The sequence below is a fragment of the Lissotriton vulgaris genome, chromosome 4_1 (genome assembly GCF_964263255.1).
Source record: "Lissotriton vulgaris chromosome 4_1, aLisVul1.2, whole genome shotgun sequence".
Classification (NCBI taxonomy): domain Eukaryota; kingdom Metazoa; phylum Chordata; class Amphibia; order Caudata; family Salamandridae; genus Lissotriton; species Lissotriton vulgaris.
Genome location: NC_141691.1, coordinates 1,247,486,240 through 1,247,504,765, shown reverse-complemented (window position 1 = coordinate 1,247,504,765; position 18,526 = coordinate 1,247,486,240).

The following is an 18,526-nucleotide window of genomic DNA, read 5'->3' as shown; positions in this document are numbered from 1 at the left end:
ATATGTAAAATATTTATACATTTTTTCACTAAATGGTGTAAGCATGAGTCACTTTAGCTAATTTGCACCTTCGCACTAGTTCACTTTAATGAATTTACAGTAGGGGACCCTACTATAAAATTAAGTGAAATATCTATGATGTTGGCACTAGAAGTAGCTACAAGTGCCACTGATAATTTATGGAAGAAATAAGGTGATAGATAAAAACAAATATTCATGAACAGCAACGTGTAACCTATCTATTCACATTGTTTAGTGACCCTCAAATACACCAGTGGAATTGCGTTGGGGTAAAAATATATATATTTTTTCATTTCTCATATGGTTAATTGTGAACAAGTATGAAATCTTTTTTATAAATAGAATATGTTTCATTTATTTTGGTTGAGCACGTTAGGGTGAGCACAGACTATGATCAGAGAGCATTGCAAATGGGCAAATAGGGTTGGAAATCATGTTCAGAAACTTTTTAAGCATTTATGCAGTCATTTTTTGAAAAAAACTTAATGTTTGAAGGAACAATTCTTTTCTGAATAAGGTACAAATTATTTTCAAAATGAAAGTGGTTTAAAAAATGTGCATGCAAACGTATTCATACGGTTATAAATGCTCCACTACATTCAATGTATTTAAAACGGATAGTATTTTGTCTATGTCCATTTGCATATGTGAGCACTTGCACTTTAAATAGAGGTTGAATTTATGGCATCGCCATGTGACCAAGGCCGCAGAGACGGCCGAAATGCGTCATGGCAAGCTGTTGGGGTAAATAAAATACTGCAGAAACTACAAGAAGTGGTCCTTGCCTTGTTTTTCGCCAAGGAAACGGTATATATATATATATATATATATATATATATATATATATATATATATATATATATATTACCTACTGGTGGTCGCCAGTAGGTAGTTATAGTTAGGATTTTTTTCAATTTTAAATCTCAAAATTCTATTTGGAATAACTTTGGCGCCGGTTCACGAATCTGCCTGAAAATTTCCTCAAAATGGCCTCGTCGAGCTCCGGTCCTTCCCTGAAAGTTTGGGGGGATGCGTCAAGCGGGGGCCGAGATAAAAGGGGGGTCACAAAACCCGTTATCCCCATGTTAATTTCCATAGGGCGGTCGACCTCACTTTTAGCCCGAACGGCTGAATGGATTTACACCAAATTTGGCAAAATTGTAGGGACTGGTAGCCCGATGTGCCTTTGCTATGTCTCAAGATATGTGCAACAGTGGATTTTGAGTAATTTAGGTTAAAAAAAAAATATATATCTATAAGCGCGCCCCGGTACGCACTCCGGGGAGCGCTCCGGGCGCGACTTGCGCGCAGAAAGCTGGTTGGTTCTTGGGTGTCTGTAAACATTCGAAACAGTCCGGAGCGGCCGCCATCTTGTGTCTCGGTAGGATGAAGACACAAGAGGTGGCCAAAACAAAGGGGGAATTGACCATAAGGGGGCAGGGTAGACCCCCCTAACCCCCTATGTTTGATGTGGGGGCTTTAAAAGGGCCCCGCGGGGCAAACAAAATAATATATTTTTTTTCGATTTTTGTGTGGGGAGCGCCCGGTACGCGCACAACGGAGAAAAAAGAATGGCAGTTTAAAAATTTTTGGCAATATTTTATAAATGGGAGGTAGTTCTGAAAAGAACTTTTTTGAAAATTCTTTTTGTTGTTTGATATTTTTTAATAATTTTTATGAACATTTTTTAAATTTTTTTGTGTTTTTGAATAATTTTATTTTTTGGGTTTTTTTTGAGGGAACAAACAAAAAACAGGGAGTTGGAAATGGCTCAACAGGAGCAAAAAAAAAGAAAAGAATTACTGTTTTCTTTCCTTGCTGCATTTGTGGTTGTCTATAGCAGTATTTATTAAGGTGACGCTAAGTTCACCATAGCATAAAGTTTTGCCACACAAAATGCAAAGAAATTTGACCTTGCCAAATTTTGGTTGAATATTTGGCACCATTTGCCGTTCTTCTGGTCCAGAAAGTGAGGGTACTGAAGAGGAAGTGCTGACCACAGGGGGTGGGTTGTGCCGACGTTCCCGGACTTCAGCCTGGGCCAAATTATTGGGATTCCACCTCTCCATGTGGTGGATCATGGTATAGTTACCAAAAGAATATTTCTTGGAGGGATTGCCCCTGGAGAGAACTTTGTCCCAGATGAGACAGGTGACTTTGGGGGCGTTCACCTTTTTTTGGTCATCTGGAAAAGAAAAAAATTGCCAAATGAAGTGCACTTTGACGTGCCTTTGTCTTGGTTCTTCTAGGAGGTAGACCCTTTGGTGTTGATCCTCCTCTCTTTCTTCCTCCTCTTCTTCTTGTCCTCCAAGAAACTGTGGTGGTGGACCTTCTTTTCTGGGTGGTGGGGGTGGTGGTGGGGGTGCACCAGCTGCAGTAACAAGTGATGCCATTCTTTCCTCCAAAATAACTCTTGCTCTCTCAATGAAGAAAGAAAGAATGAGGAAAAAAGGAGGGGGCTTTCATTATTTGGAGAAAAAAATGAAGAGAACCAATGAAAAGTGTTATTTTCAAGTCACATGACCCGATGCGCTTACGTTACGCGCTCCGGCGCGCTTACGTTACGCGCTCCGGGCCGCGCCGTGGAGCGCTTCCGGGTGCGTTTACACAACGCGTCATAAGACGCATCACGCGGCTACGCGATACGTCACGCTTACGCGACGCGTCACGATGTTATTTTCGGTAGCGACATTGGCGTTAATGGGACGCTTCCGGGTTCGCGCACCGGGGCGCTTCAAAATAGTACGCTTTCCGGGGCGCGCACCGGGGCGCGCACCGGAAGCGCTCCAAGACAAAAAATATATATATATATATATATTTTTTTTAAAATGAAAAATTGTAAGGACTGATAGCTATGTCTCAAGATATATGCTCCAGTTGTTTTTAAGAAAATTAACTTTTAAAAAATATATATTGGCCTATATTTGGGCTTTATATACGTTAGAGTTCAAATGTAGCCCAAATGTAGCCCAATGTAGCTCAATGTAGCCCAATGTAGCCCAAAGATGGCCACCAGAGACAAAAAAATACAAATGTAGCCCAAATATCAGCCAGATGTAGCGCAACTATAGCCCAATGATAGTATGTACCAGAGTGTTCTAAAGAACAACTAGAGCGGTAACAGTCTTACTTATAAAGTGAGACTTTTAGTTAGGAATTAGCACTAAAAAAAACTTTGAAATTCACTGAAAAAACCATAGGTTTCACACCAGTTATAGTTAGGAATTAGCATTTAAAAAACCTATTAAATTCACTAAAAAACCATAGGTTTCACACCAGTTATAGTTACCTGGAAATTTTACTGGCATAAAGCCATTGAAATTCCCACGTTATAGTTAGTTGGACTCACTATAACTTGCGCGTGTAATGCACTGCTGATGACATCACATATTACATCACTCATGACATGGTCAGTGACATCACTCATGACATCACTGATGACACCATCCTTGTGACAGAGAGACTGACCTCCTTTCACTGTAAAGTAACCCTTGAAACAAATATTAAAAAATAGAAACTAACATTTTCAAAAAAGTGGAGATACCTATACCAGTTACAACAACCAATTCAGTAATTCCACCATATACATACACATCCACTCATTCACCAACAGTTATATATAGTCAGTCATACATATACTCACTCATTATATGTAGTGAGACATCTATACATCCGTTAACACACCGACAGTCTTCCATAAGTTGCTCACACACATATTCACACATGCAAATAAAATATTGAACATCCATTTTTTTGCATATACAGCTATACACACACTACCACCTTACTTCTAAGGAAACTTACACATACTTACTCTCTTAAACAATCACTTACAGAAACACATACTTATTTAAACAAGAACTCTTTCAATGTCTGACTCTCACATATACTTACTTATATACACCAATACTCACATATACTAGATTAAAGCATATGTAGTTATTGATAAAGACACTAGTAAGACAGTCATTCAATTACTAACACATACATATACACACTCATTCACACATACAGTCCGGCACATATGCTGTCTTCAAAACACATACAAACAGTGAGTCAGTCATTGATGCATCTATGTGCTAAGTAACACCCCCACCAAATCAAACAGACAATTATAAAGATACTAAAAAAAAACATCTAATAACCCATATACACACACATGTAGCTACTCACCAACCCATGCAGCCACTTATACACAAAGTGAAACACTGATACAAACATTTAAATATTTAAACAATACTCGCTAATATATGTATTCACTATGATACACTTAATAAGCCAGTTAACCAATCAATTTTTTAAAAAAACATCCATTAAGACACTTATTGAAACATTTATTCTTCCATCGACCTTTACATATACATATATAAAACATGTTTATTTTTCAGAAAGACACACATTCACCGGATGGTGTCATCAGTGATGTCATGAGTGATGTCACTGACCATGTCATGAGTGATGTAATATGTGATGTCATCAGCAGTGCATTACACGCGCAAGTTATAGTGAGTCCAACTAACTATAACGTGGGAATTTCAATGGTTTTATGCCAGTAAAATTTCCAGGTAACTATAACTGGTGTGAAACCTATGGTTTTTTCAGTGAATATATATATATATATATATACACAGCAGAAATCCTGAAACTTAGGAACCTCCGTCTCCAAGAACTCAGGTACAAACCTCCAAACAATGTGCTCCAACCAAAAAATTGTTCAGTGCATAATCTTTTTATTGCAGTTTAGCCAGCATGACGCGTTTCGGCTGCGGGGCAGCAGCCTTGATCACATGACACCCCGGACATAGTGCTTGACTTAAATAGAAACACTTCCTGGTCAGGCTAGATTGCTTGGCAAGTAGAAACAGAGAAAATACTATCAATGATTACATAAATATCCTGGATCCAAATAGGCAATGTACATGGTAAATCGTAAATACTAGCAATAAAAACATAAATATGTTTTAAAACCTGAAAATATGTTTTTACGATAAAAAAATGCAATACAAAAGGTAAATATTGATAAAACCCTATAAAAAATCTGAATCAATCAATATTATTACAGTCTTTGATACAAGTGGAGGCCTAGTGGCCAGATGAAACCATTGAATATTAGTAGGGTCCTTATGGATAGTTCTAGTTTCTGTGTCACTTTCAAATACAATCAACTTCTTAAATAAAGTGCTGGTGCAAAATTTAGCAAAATCCCAATGTGCAAAGTAGTGCATAATATCTAGGAAGAACATGATATTAAATGTCATATCAAAAATAGATACCAGGATAAAACGTTTAAAATGAATATAGTAAGAGAAACCAGAATCACTTGAAGCTTAATTTCATAAAAAAGTGAAATTCATAAAGTGCCTGTGCAAAAAGTGGAAAAGTTTCTTTGCAATGTTTCATGCGTTATAAATCAAGTCATGATAATACCTTCAATTGGTTACTCCGTGACAATGAGTAGTAATAAAAGATCTAAAAGTACAGAGGATTATACTACAGAAAATTTCTTAAATCCCCCCCATATTAAGTCCATTAGGGATTCTTGTATCTAACATCAGGATATATTAAGACTCAAGTTGTCTAAGCTGTTTCTCTCTGTTTCCTCTCCTTATGTTTTTGGGTACAGAATCTATAACATAGTAGCTCAGATCATTCAAGTTTTTAGCATGTATGAGCTTAAAATGTCGAGCAACTGGGTAGTTGTCGTCGGAATTTACTATGGCTCTCAAGTGTTACAAAATGCGGACATAAGCTCGTAATTTCGTGCTACCAACATATTTTAACTTGCATGTACATTCAAGTATATATACAACATGGTCCGTGCGACATGTGTATAGGCCCTGAATTTTAGTGGGAGATGATTGAACAATAGATTGATATTCGGTGGTGCTAACACCGAACTTGCAAGCTCTGCATGAGATGCACTTGTGAAATCCCGTTCTGTTAGATAACCAATTCCTTTTAATTGGTTCTTCTGGGCTAGATTTAACTAGTGCATCCCTCATTGAGGGTCCCCTTCTGAACGTGATACATGTTGTGCAGGGAGCATTACTGATAAAGTGATGTCTGTTTTTAGGATGGGCCAGTGCTTTTTACTATTGGCCCTCTCTTCTGTATTGTAAGTAGGTATAAGTCTAATAGGTTCCAGGGCTAGAGGATCACCTCCAACATCCTTGCCTCTTTTCAAACTACTGGAACTCATAGTATTAAGAAATTAATCTCTAGATTGGCAGTTGGCATTCTCCTTAGCTTCAGTGAGGGTTAGCTTGCTGTAGCCCCTTGCCAGAAACCTCCCAAACGCTTCTGTCTGACAAATCTCTAAGTCATTTGGTGAACTACAGATCCTGCGCATCCTTAAAAACTCCCCAAAGGGAATACTTTTAATCAAGTGCCCAGGATGTGAGCTAACGGCGTGCAATATAGATTTGCCGGCCGTTGATTTGCAGTGTAATTTAGTTTCGATTTTTTGACTCTCAATGTTAAGCTCTACATCAAAAATTTGATTCTACTCTTGCTGATATTTGCAGTAAATTGTAGATTAAGTTAATTGAGATTAATGATTTTAACAAATTCCTCAGCTGATTCGATAGTACCTTTCCAGATCATACAGATATATATATACATATATATCAAAGAAACTCTCTCTTGCTGAGAAAGAAGTGAGCCGTACACGAACACGATGAAAAGAAGCCAATTTAATTGCATTATAAACAGCGCTGGCGTTTGTGTCCCTGATGCATTTCAGTCACATTGACCTTTCTCAAAGGGGGAGCCAAAGACGAACAAGCCCAATTGCTAATGGTTTGAATGTTTGCCCCATGGTGGGTGCCTCCGGTAAGTGGATACAGCACGGCATTCTTGTTTCCGTGGTTCGCTTTCAGTCCGGCGATTCAAACCCTTCTGTGGGCGATGCATTGCTGGTTAGTCTTTTCTCCATGGTCCCCTTGCATACTATTTTTATAGTTGCTGAGGCCCGAACCAAAGTCCCTGGCGGCTGCCTATGCCCTTATTGTTTAAACAAGCATACCAAATATGGTCCGTTCTGGGGCAATGATGGCGCTCATTACTTGGTGGTGCGTGGCTCTCAGCAGGACCAATATATGTTGTAGCAAACTCTCCATCAAATGAAGAACCAGAGTCGCACTTCACTGGCTTCACGGGCAAATATTTTATTGATTTCACGCTGGAAATGGCAGTCCTGACGCGTTTCGTTCAAAAGTGAACTTTTTCAAAGGTAAGCCACTCACACTATTTCCCTGTTCGGTTTCCCACAGTGATTGCCTTCATTTATATTCTTTGACCCTCTGGTGGCCTTTAACCCTGTGGTGGGCAGGGTTGTCAATTAACGGTATGTTGGAACCTGTGGTACTAGCAAACATTGGATTTCAAAACCCTCCGGTGGGTGGTGCATTAAAAATCCATTGATGTTTCTATGCCAGAACACATGATAGATGCATTTTCTATACCTTTAGTGCACCATATTTCATTGGCATTATTTTGCCACATGAGTACATGAGGTAAAAAGTAAATATATATATATATATATATATATATATATATATATATATATATATATATATATATATATATATATATATATATATATGTATATATATATATATTACCTACTGGCGGTCGCCAGTAGGTAGTTATAGTTAGGATTTTTTTCAATGTTAAATCTCAAAATTCTATTTGGAATAACTTTGGCACCGGTTGACGAATCTGCCTGAACATTTCATGAAAATGGCCTCGTCGAGCTCCGGTCCTTCCCTGAAAGTTTGGGGGGGATACGTCAAGCGGGGGCCGAGATAAAAGGGGGGTCCCAAAACGTGTTTTCCCCATGTTAATTTCCATAGGGCGGTCGATTTCACTTTTAGCCCGAACGGCTGAATGGATTTGTACGAAACTTGGCAAAATTGTAGGGACTGTTAGCCCGATGTGCCTTTGCTATGTCTCAAGATATGTGCTCCAGTGGATTTTGAGTAATTTAGGTGCAAAAAAATATATATATCTATAGCAGTGCACCGGTGCGCGCACCGGGGAGCGCTCCGGGCGCGTGACGCGAGGTGCGCACGGAAAGCTGATTGGCTCTCAGGTGTCTGTAAACATTCGAAACAGTCCAGAGCGGCCGCCATCTTGTGTCTCGGTAAAATCGAGACATAAGAGGTGGCTAAAACAAAGGGGGAACTGACCATAAGGCGTCAGGGATAGACCCCTTTGACCCCCTAGGTTTGATGTGGGGGCTATAAAAGGGCCCCGCGGGGCATTTAAAATATTTTTTTTTTTCGTTTTGCGCGGGGGAAGCGCCCGGTGCGCGCACCGGGGAGCAGCCCGGGGAGCGTACTATGATGAAAAAAGGTGACAGAGTTTTTAAAAAATGAAGTTTTGATTTAGAAATTGGAGGTAGTTCTAAAAAGAACTTTTTTTTTTCTTCTTTTTGTTGTTTTATATTTTTTTTGTGTTTTTTGAACTTTTTGAACTTTTTTTGGCTTTTCAAAACAGTTTTATATTTTTTTTTGTATTTTTTTAGGGGGAGAAACAAAAAAAGGGAATTGAAACTGGCTCAACTGGAGCAAAAAAACAAAAAACCCAAAAAATTACTTCTTTTTGGGGCACTTGTGATTATCACCTGCAAGGACGATGAGCTTAACACTTTGTTCCCCATAGGAGATAAGCTTGCCACAAGCAGTACAAGTAATTTTAAAATCAGCAAATCTCGGCTGAATGCAAGGCATCACCTCGGATGTTTCTGGTTCCGAGGAAGTGGGTTGGTTTCTTTGGGAGGGGGTCCTTGATGACTGGGGGAGGTTACTGGCCAGTTCCCGGAACTCTGCACGAGAGTAGTTGTTTGGATGCTTTCTTGTCATGTGCCGAATCATGGTATAGTTACCAAATGAGTATTTCTTGTTTGGGTTGCCCCGTGAAAGTTCATCATTGCAGATGAGGCAAGTCACCTTGGCCGCATTCACCTTTTTTTTCCCCTCTGGAAGTGAAAAAAACTCCCATACAATGTGTGGTTTGGGTTTGTATGGGGTATTTTCTTCTGGCAGCCATCTTCTTCTCCCCTCCTCCTCTTCCTCTTCCTCCTCCTCCTGTTCTTGACCACCAATATAATTTGGAGCTGGTCCTCTTGGTGGTTGTGGTGGTGGTGGTGGGGCAGATGCACCAGCTGATGCTACTAATGAAGCCATTATTTAGAGCAAAAAAGTAGACAGAGCAACAAACAGGTCTTCCTCAGTCAAAGGACAAAGTCAGAATAAGGAAAAAAGGTGGGGTCTTTCATCATTTAGAAAAAAAAACTGTCCTGAACCAATGAGAAGTGTTATTTTCAGGTCACAAGACCAGGGGCTTCATCATTATGAAACCAAAACTGTTATGAACCAATGAAAAGTGTTATTTTCTGCTCACATGACCCGACGCGCTTACGCTACGCGCCCGGGGCGCACCCGGGGGCGCGCCCCGGGTCGCGCAGCGTAAGCGCGTCGGAAGTTTACGTTGTGCGATCGTATTCGCTCGAGTACTTCCGGGTGCGCTTACGCCGTGCGTATCACGCGGTCGCGGCTACGCGATACGTCACGATCATGTTTACGTTTGCGATATTGGCGCTCACGGGACGCTCCCCGGAGCGCGCCCCGGGGCGCTTTTCAGAAATACGCTTTTCGGGGCGCTCCCCGGGGCGCGCTCCGGGAGCGCTCCCCCCAAAAATTAAAAAAAAAAAAAATGGGATAATTGTAGGGACAGGTAGCCCTATTCTAAAGTGGTTTGTAAAAAAATTAACTTTAGAAAAATATGTATTGTGCTACATTGGGCTTAATATATGTTAGAGCCAAAATGAAGCCCAAATGTAGCCCAAAGTAGCCCAATGTAGCCCAAAGATGGCCACCAGAGACTAAAAATTGTAAATGTAGCCCAAATTTCAACTAGATGTAGCCCAACTGTAGCCCAATGACAGAATGTACCAGAGTGTTAAAAAGAACAACTAGAGTGCTAACAGTCTTATTTATAAAGTGAAACTTATAGTTAGGAATTAGCATTAAAAAAACCTATGAAATTCACTGAAAAAACCATAGGTTTCACACCAGTTATAGTTAGGAATTAGCATTTAAAAAACCTTTGAAATTCAGTGAAAAAACCATAGGTTTCACACCGGTTATAGTTAGGAATTAGCATTTAAAAAACCTATTAAATTCACTGAAAAAACCATAGGTTTCACACCAGTTATAGTTAGCTGGAAATTTTACTGATATAAAACCATTGAAATTCCCACGTTATAGTTAGTCGGACTCACTATAACTTGCGCGTGCAATGCACTGCTGATGACATCACATATTACATCACTCATGACATGGTCAGTGACATCACTCAGATTATCCTTCTGGGACCACCTGAGCAGCCATCTCGTTTCTCAGGAGAAGTGAGCCACAAGAGAGCACAAAACAAGAGTGGAAAACACGAAAAGGAGGCAGGGTTGAGACCCCCTGACCCCCTAGCCATTCTCAGGGGGTCCCAGAAGGTCCACCAAGTGCAAAAAAAATTCTTTTTTTTAAAAATCGCGGGGTACACGCACAGTACGTGTACCGTACGCGTACGGTGCACGTACCTCGAGATTTTTTTCATTTTTTTTTTGCCCTTGGGGGTCCTTTTGGGACCCCCTGAGAAGGGCTAGAGGGTTGGGGGGTCTCTACCCTGCCCCTTTACGTGTTTTCCAATCTTGTTTTGGGCTCTCTTGTGCCTCAGTTCTCCTGAAAAGCAAGATGGTGGCCAACACTTCCTGGTTTGGACAGTTTGGAATGTTGAGTCGACTGCCAGCCAATCAAAAACTCGCTCGCGCATGTAAGGGTACGCGCACGTACGCGTAAGGTACGCATACCATACGCTTACGAAGAGCGTACGGTGAGCGCATATAGATATATAATGTGCTCAAATTTAATTTTCTCATCAACTACTGTAGGGATTTTCACCAAATATGGAAAAGGCACTACTGCATACCTATCCCTACCATTTTGCCAAGTTTGGTGTAATTCCGTTCAGCCGTTCGGGCTGTAGCTGTGTCTGAAGGTCCCATAGAAAATGCCATTTGAAAAATTTCAAATTCAATTTTCTCAAGAACTACTGGAAGGATTTTCACCAAACGTAGCAAATGCACATCTGCATACCAGGCCCTACCATTTTGCCAAGTTTGGTGTAATTCCATTCAGCCGTTCGGGCTGTAGCCATGTCTAAAGGTCCTTATGGAAATTAATATGGGGAAAACACGTTTTGGGACACCCCTTTCGGCCCCCGCTTGACGAATCCCCCTGAAACTTCCAGGGAAGGAGCGGAGCGAAGCTGGCCAAAATTCTGCAAAATTACACACAGATTCCTCAATCGGCGCCAAAGTTATTCCCAATAGAATGTTGAGCGCATATAGATATATAATTCGCTCAAATTCAATTTCTCAACAACTACTGGAGGGATTTTCACCAAATATAGAAAAGGCACTACTGCATACCTGTCCCTACCATTTTTCCAAGTTTGGTTTAATTCCGTTCAGCCGTTCGGGCTGTAGCCGTGTCTAAAGGTCCCATAGAAAATGCCATTAGAAAAATTTCAAATTCAATTTTCTCAAGAACTACTGGAGGGATTTTCACCAAACATACAAAAGGCACTGCTGCATACCAGTCCCTACCATTTTTCCAAATCTGGTGTAATTGCGTTCAGCCGTTCGAGCTGTAGCCTTGTCAGAATGTCCCTATAGAAATTAACATGGGGAAAACATGTTTTGGGACCCCCCTTTTTTCTTGGCCCCCGCTTGACGAATCCCCCCAAAACTTTCAGGGAAAGAGCGGAGCGCAGCGAGGCAAATTTAAGGAAAATTACAGGCAGATCCCTCAATCGGCGCCAAAGTTATTCCCAATAGAATGTTCCGAATTTCCTATGGTAACTAGGTCCTAACTAGATATACCTACTGGCTATCGCCAGAAGGTAATATATATATGGCCAATCCAAATGTAAAAAGTATGGAGCTAAGATTATGCTACTCCAATCCCCCCTCTGATGGCCATCATGCCATCACAGATTACAATCGGATCATTGTCAGATTAGACCAATCAAAACCTAGTGGACTTGAGTATCTTTCTTTTAGGCTCCTCTAGATGCGTCATATCATCATTACATCTGCTTTAACCATCTTCTAAATCCACATCTGCTCTCTTTATCCTCACTCCCTGTCTAGTTTGTGCATGCTGAGATCCCTTAAAGATCAAGAATAGGAATATTGCACAAAGGTTGATTATAAAAAGAGGTTTCAAAATAGCCCCCATAATTCCACTTCCAATCCTAGAGAATTGATTTTTCAAAGTCCTTACTTTAGTCTGGAATATAAGTAAAGCATTGCTGAAATTTCAACATCTGACAGACTCCGCCCTCTATTGCAAGCAAAAGGTCTGACACAGGTCTATTCTATAATAAGGAATTTGCGGTGCAAATAGCCAATTTGTCCAGTATTGTAGACAACTTTCTGATTGTCAAATCATTCAGAATCACATCTAGAAACTGTATGATAGTGTCAAAAATATTTTCTACTCCTTCTGCTGCACTATCACCTCGTTTAGCTCTGGATTTCTCTTTCCATATAGGAACATGAAAATATTCCACATGATAAATCTTCGGGAAACTACTCCAAGATAACTGGTACTATGCCATTCATGTGGCAATTTGAAGTATGTATTTTGTCCACAAATTAAATAAACTCCAGGGATCACAGGACCCTGTCCCTCCAGGAAAATGAGAATTTTTCCTTTTTGCTTTAAAAGTATGTTCACATTCGCTCTCCCCTAAGATCAACACATCTATTTAACTCTGATCAACATTCACTTGTATTTTTAATCTAAAACTAAGGAGGACAAATGTCCTTTTTCCTGATGTTTAATTCTTCACTACTCCACTTGTGATAGTTGAGATCGTTATCAGTTTCAGTTTGAGACTTTAGGTCGCACCCTCTATCTCCCACCAAATCTAAAAAAAAACTCCACATCTGACATCAAACAAGTCAAACTTTTTCTGTGTGCCGACACATTGTCTATTAACTTAAGAGATACACTATATTTGCCTGCAATCTCTGCACCTTTAAAATAACGATTCTTTTTTCAATGTTTTATAAGGGGAACTTGTGGGAGAACTACATCACCATTCAAAAAATAATATTGAAAACTACCTTCTCCATAAAATATACTTATTAGAAGACTACAAGAAATACCATAGGTCCGAGGGAGATGATGATAAGCAATTGCCTCTGATGTGTGTAACTGAGTACAAACATAACATTTTCAAGCATTCATCATATCTACATACTCAAAAAGCAATATAAAATAAACATTTGAGGTATAATTCTCCATTGGTAAATCTTTGTTTAATTACTTAACTCCCCCATAACTTGCATGTTACTACCAGAAGAATGTGGTGTGGTAGGGACAACAGTAGACTTATATTCCACTAAGTTATCTGTGGGTTGAATAGAGCTGTATAAGCACTATAACTAATAATACAACTAAACCCAGTAGTGTGTCTACTATTATGTATCTACACCTACATGAATTAAGATTGTCTTCCATTACTTTCATTGGAATCTGAAACTTGGATGGAAAGTAGAAGCTGCAGAGAATTCTCTGTTGATTTCCACCTGTGAAAACAGCAAAAGCAATGTTCAAACAATGTGCAACAAAATATACATGTAAGAATCTTCATGAGTCTTCCTTAGTTCTACTCAATGTTTTCCTAAAAAATAACCTTAGGCTCCTTCAGTTCCCTTGAGCCTCGGCCCTCTTCTCTCTTCCCTAGAAATTCTATGAAATGTCTTTAATGATAAACAGTTCCAATTCATTCACTTTCATACCCAATATGAAATGCATCTGTTCATCAATTAGGACAGGAAACTCATTTGCATCGAAAAAGGAAAATTCAGCCTCATCAGAAAAGACGTACCTAGCCACTCAGTCTTTTAATCAAAGGAAGTTCAAAGGTAAGATCAAGTTCTTGAAGTTTCAATTGCACTTTCACAGTGATCCCAAAATTCCCAGAACGTAACTCCCTGTCATTTGCAAGAAGTATGTCCATTCAGGGGTTGAGTACCTCCGGCCGGTCACTTTCCCTCACTTCGACCTCCTGAGTGTTGTCTCTTCTCCTTTTTCACTCAGGTCTGAATCCGTTATATCCTATGGGATATCTGGGAGATCACTTTGTCCTGGCAGAACCAGTCTCCCTCTATTCTATCTTTCCGGCCAACATTCTTCTGCTACCCCTTGCAGTTCTCTGGCACTAGGTCCTTCATCTTTGTCCGAGCCTTTCTCCGTTACGACCACTGAATTAGCCTCTCCTTCACCAGTTTCTTCATCCAACTCTTTAGAACACTCCTAAGGCCGATGAAGTGAGATTTCTGTTTCTGACTGTTCCCCTACAGGTTGACTAACCTGCTCCCGTGATCCCTTGACCACCACTGGCTCTTCTGGAAGAGGTGCTGTTATTTTATCATGGAAACATGGACCCCTGCGAGTATGGATAGCATGGATCCAATTGGGTAGACCTCCACACTTCTAAGCAGTTGTAGTCCCAAGAATGACTTGGTAGGGCCCTCGCCAACAAGGCTCCAAGCGTAACTTCTGTACATGCTTCTTCCCCACCACCTAGTGTCCGGAAATTCGGTCGAAGCACTGCTCCTGGTGTGGTGGGGATGTAGCACCTTCAACCTGATTTATTTTATGTAGTTTGTAAAGCGCGCAGCTACCCCCGAAGGGGTGTCCCGGCGCTAAAATCCAGAGTTACCAAGGGAAAGGGGGAGTGAAGCAGGAGGAGCAATGGAGAGACTAAAGTCCGGAGAAGAGCCAGGTTTTAAGTTTGGCTCGGAAGATGGATTCAGAGGGACAGAATCTCAGCTCAATTGGAAGGGAGTTCCACAATTTGGCAGCAATGACACTGAACCCTCTGCCACCAGTTCTAGACAGTCTAAAACGGGGCGAGATCAGGAGGCGGAAGTCATTAGATCTCAGGGATCTGGTGGAGCGGGATATCGAAACCCGTTTTTTCAGATAAGTAGGTCCGCAGTCATTGACGGCTCGATAGGTGAGGGTAAGGACCTTGAACTGAATGCGGCTAGCCACTGGAAGCCAGTGAAGTTCCCTCCGATAAGCAGAAACAGATTGACGGTACGGGATATTACCGATCAGTCTGGCTGCAGCATTCTGGACAATCTGCAGCCGGCCTATCAGGTACTGGGGGGCACCAGCATAGAGGCTATTGGCATAGTCCAAGTGGGACGTGATGAGGGCTTGGGTGACTGTACGGCGGGAATCCAGGGGGAGATAGGGAAGGATTTTTCGGATCATGCGCAGTTTCATGAAGCAGGCGGAGGTGACTTTATTAACCTGGGTTTTGCATGACAAGGAGTCGTCAAATTGGAAACCTAGATTCCGAGCCGAGTGAACGGGGGACGGGGCGGGATCAAGCGCCGTGGGCCACCACCAAGAGGAGGGGATAGAGGTTTTCTGGTTAAAAAACAGAACCTCCGTTTTGTCTGCATTCAATCTGAGGTGATTTGCGGTCATCCAGACACTGATGTTATTAAGGCATTGGCGAAAATTGACGAATGCGGAGTCCGAGTGGTCCCTGAAGGAGAACACCAACTGTGTGTCGTCAGCGTAAGAGACCACCCTGACTCCGTAGGACTCCACAACGTCGGCCAAGGGGGCAAGATAGACGTTGAAGAACAGGGGGCTGAGGGCGGAGCCTTGCGGCACCCCACATGACAGAGGTTTTTTCTCAGACTTGAAGGGACGCAACAGTACCCTTTGACTTCTGGATGAGAGGAAGGACTCGATCCAGCTGAAGGCAGTGCCACCAATGCCTATCTGCTTGAGTCGGTCAAGGAGAATGGGGTGAGAGACCGTATCGAATGCTGCGGACAAGTCGAGGAGAACCAGCATGGCCTCCTCGCCCCTGTCCACGCATTCTCGAATTGTTTCGGATACTTCCAGCTGGGCCGTCTCAGTGCTGAATCCGGCTCTGAATCCGGATTGTGATCCATGCAGCAGAGAATGGTTTTCTAGGTATTCCGTGAGTTGCAACTGCACGGCTTTTTCCAGAACTTTGGCGGGTTTAGGAAGAAGGGAGATGGGACGATAATTAGCAAAAACAGTGGGATCAGCGTCTGCTTTTTTTAGAAAAGGGATCACCAAGGCCTCCTTCCAGGTGGTAGGAAAGAAGCCATGGTGAAGGGAGGCATTCCAGATGGAGAGGAAGGGGCAGGCGAGTGAAGGCGCCAGTTCTCCCATGATTTTTGCGGGGACAGGATCAGAGGGGGCACCGGATTTGCAGTGAATAAGTAGTCTGATAGCCTCGTCCTGGTTGAGTTTGTTAAATGAAAGAAAGGACGGTGACTCTGGGGGACTAGTGGGAAAAGGCAAGGTGACAGGCCCTGTGGGGAAGGAGACACAGAGTTTGTTGATCTTTTCGATGAGAAACAGAACGCACTGCGTCAGCTAATTCTTTGCAATAATCTTGTATCAGATCATTAATATTGTTCCCCAGTGCATTTGCAGGTATACCTGGCAATCTCATTGGTCTTCCCATGTCAATCTCATGGAGAGACAGTCCTGTCCTATGATCGGGTGTGCTGTGCAGTCTCATCAACATCAATGGTGAAGAAGCCGGGTTCCACATTCTAGATCTGCTCTGGAACCCCAGACTGATGACTCTTTTTATCAGCATGAAAACATGGAGAGGAGAGAATTCAATAGCCCATCAATCATTGCATTTCCAATGAACTATGATTCTGAAGAACCACTGACTCCCAATTAGGTTAAGTTAGTTTATTACAAAGCCAAGAACAGGTGGACATACAAGAACCACAAGATGACGGTGTAGAAATACATTGGAACTAATACAAAGCTGAACCTATGGGTGAAGTTAAGGCAGTGCAGCATGCACTGAATAATCAATTTGAGGATCAGAATACAAAAGATAACAGCGCATATGTCCAGATTCCCCTTTTTTTGGAAGTTTGTGGGTATAAGGCATTAGTCTGTCCCTACACTACAACTAGCATGACATCCCATCTTCGCATTCCCCAAGACTAAATCCATAAAGGTGTCAGCACGTTAGGTCTTCCTAAGAAGTCCCTTTTTGTTAAATGGGTAGAGTAGCATAAAGCTACAGAGCTCATTCTAAGATGCTCTCTCTCGCAAGGCAGATGTCCCCCGACACTATACCGAACTTCGATACTTCACTTTCGCAAGTAGTATCCCAAGATACATTGCAGCATCATACCATCCAGTTAAGCTACCTTCTTATAGGTAATTTTCCACATGGTAGCGATGCTCTCAGGCGTGTGCAAGATGACCTTGATTCCGAGGCTTGCTTCGATGAGAAAGTACAACAGTTCTTTATTATCAGTATCAACATTCAATGTATCCTCTTCTCCCGAAGCCTAACTCCTAAAACAAGACAGTTTTCAGTTAACAAGGATGAATTCACCACCTGCAACAGAAGTGTGAGAAAAAGCAAATCCAACATGCACATGAAATTCTCTAATAAATCTAATGCGAGAGCTTCCAGGGGAAAAATACAATTCAGTCCTGCAGAAATCGATCAACATAAGAAGTGGCACAAGGTCTCATGAAATTACACATAAAGTGAACACTATTACTGGGCACAGCTAAATTAACATGTTAAGTAAGCACATCAAATACATGAATAATTAGCAGCAGCGTACGAATTCTGCACGTTAATGTTTTTGACTAAACACACGTAGTTGCAACGTTAATTTCTTAACGTTTACATTGAAAATATCCCTAACACGTCACTTTTCATGTTATTACAGATCTAATGGCCTAAGTTAATACAATATAGGATTATATTTAGGTGTGGACTACCCATGATTATAATGCACTCCTACAAATGAAAGAGCAAAATCTGCGCACTAACAATGGCAAAGCATCAGGCCAGTTCGAAGACGTAGAAACACCCACTTTGGCAGTCCTGATTTCAGCATCACATTGACTTGCTCCACCAGGCCTGAAGCCTCAGGTCGGTAACTACAATGCATTCTCTGTTCAACCTGCAAGGTAGTACGGTGAACAACCATCTCAACGCATGCTTTACAACGCAGGTGTTACGTTGCGTGCCGCCACAACACACGTTACGTTACAACGCATGCGTTCACTACGCACGCTATTACAATGCATGAGACGTTAAAACGCATGCTTTTACACCAACGGTCGTGCGGCGGGATGGGCTCTGAGAAGGTTGTGCGCCGGGACGGGGAGAGAACGCTGGAACCATGACGAGCGACAGGTAAGGACGACGCTGGACTCCTAGTGTTTTAGAGTTTAGGGTAGTTGATGGGGAGTGTAGTGGAGGATAGTATTTTAGGCTTTAGGGATTAGGGTTTAGGGTTGAAGAAGTAGTATATGGTAGTGTTTTAGGCTTTAGGCTTTAGGGATTAGGGTTGAGGAAGTAGTATATGGTAAAGGGTCGT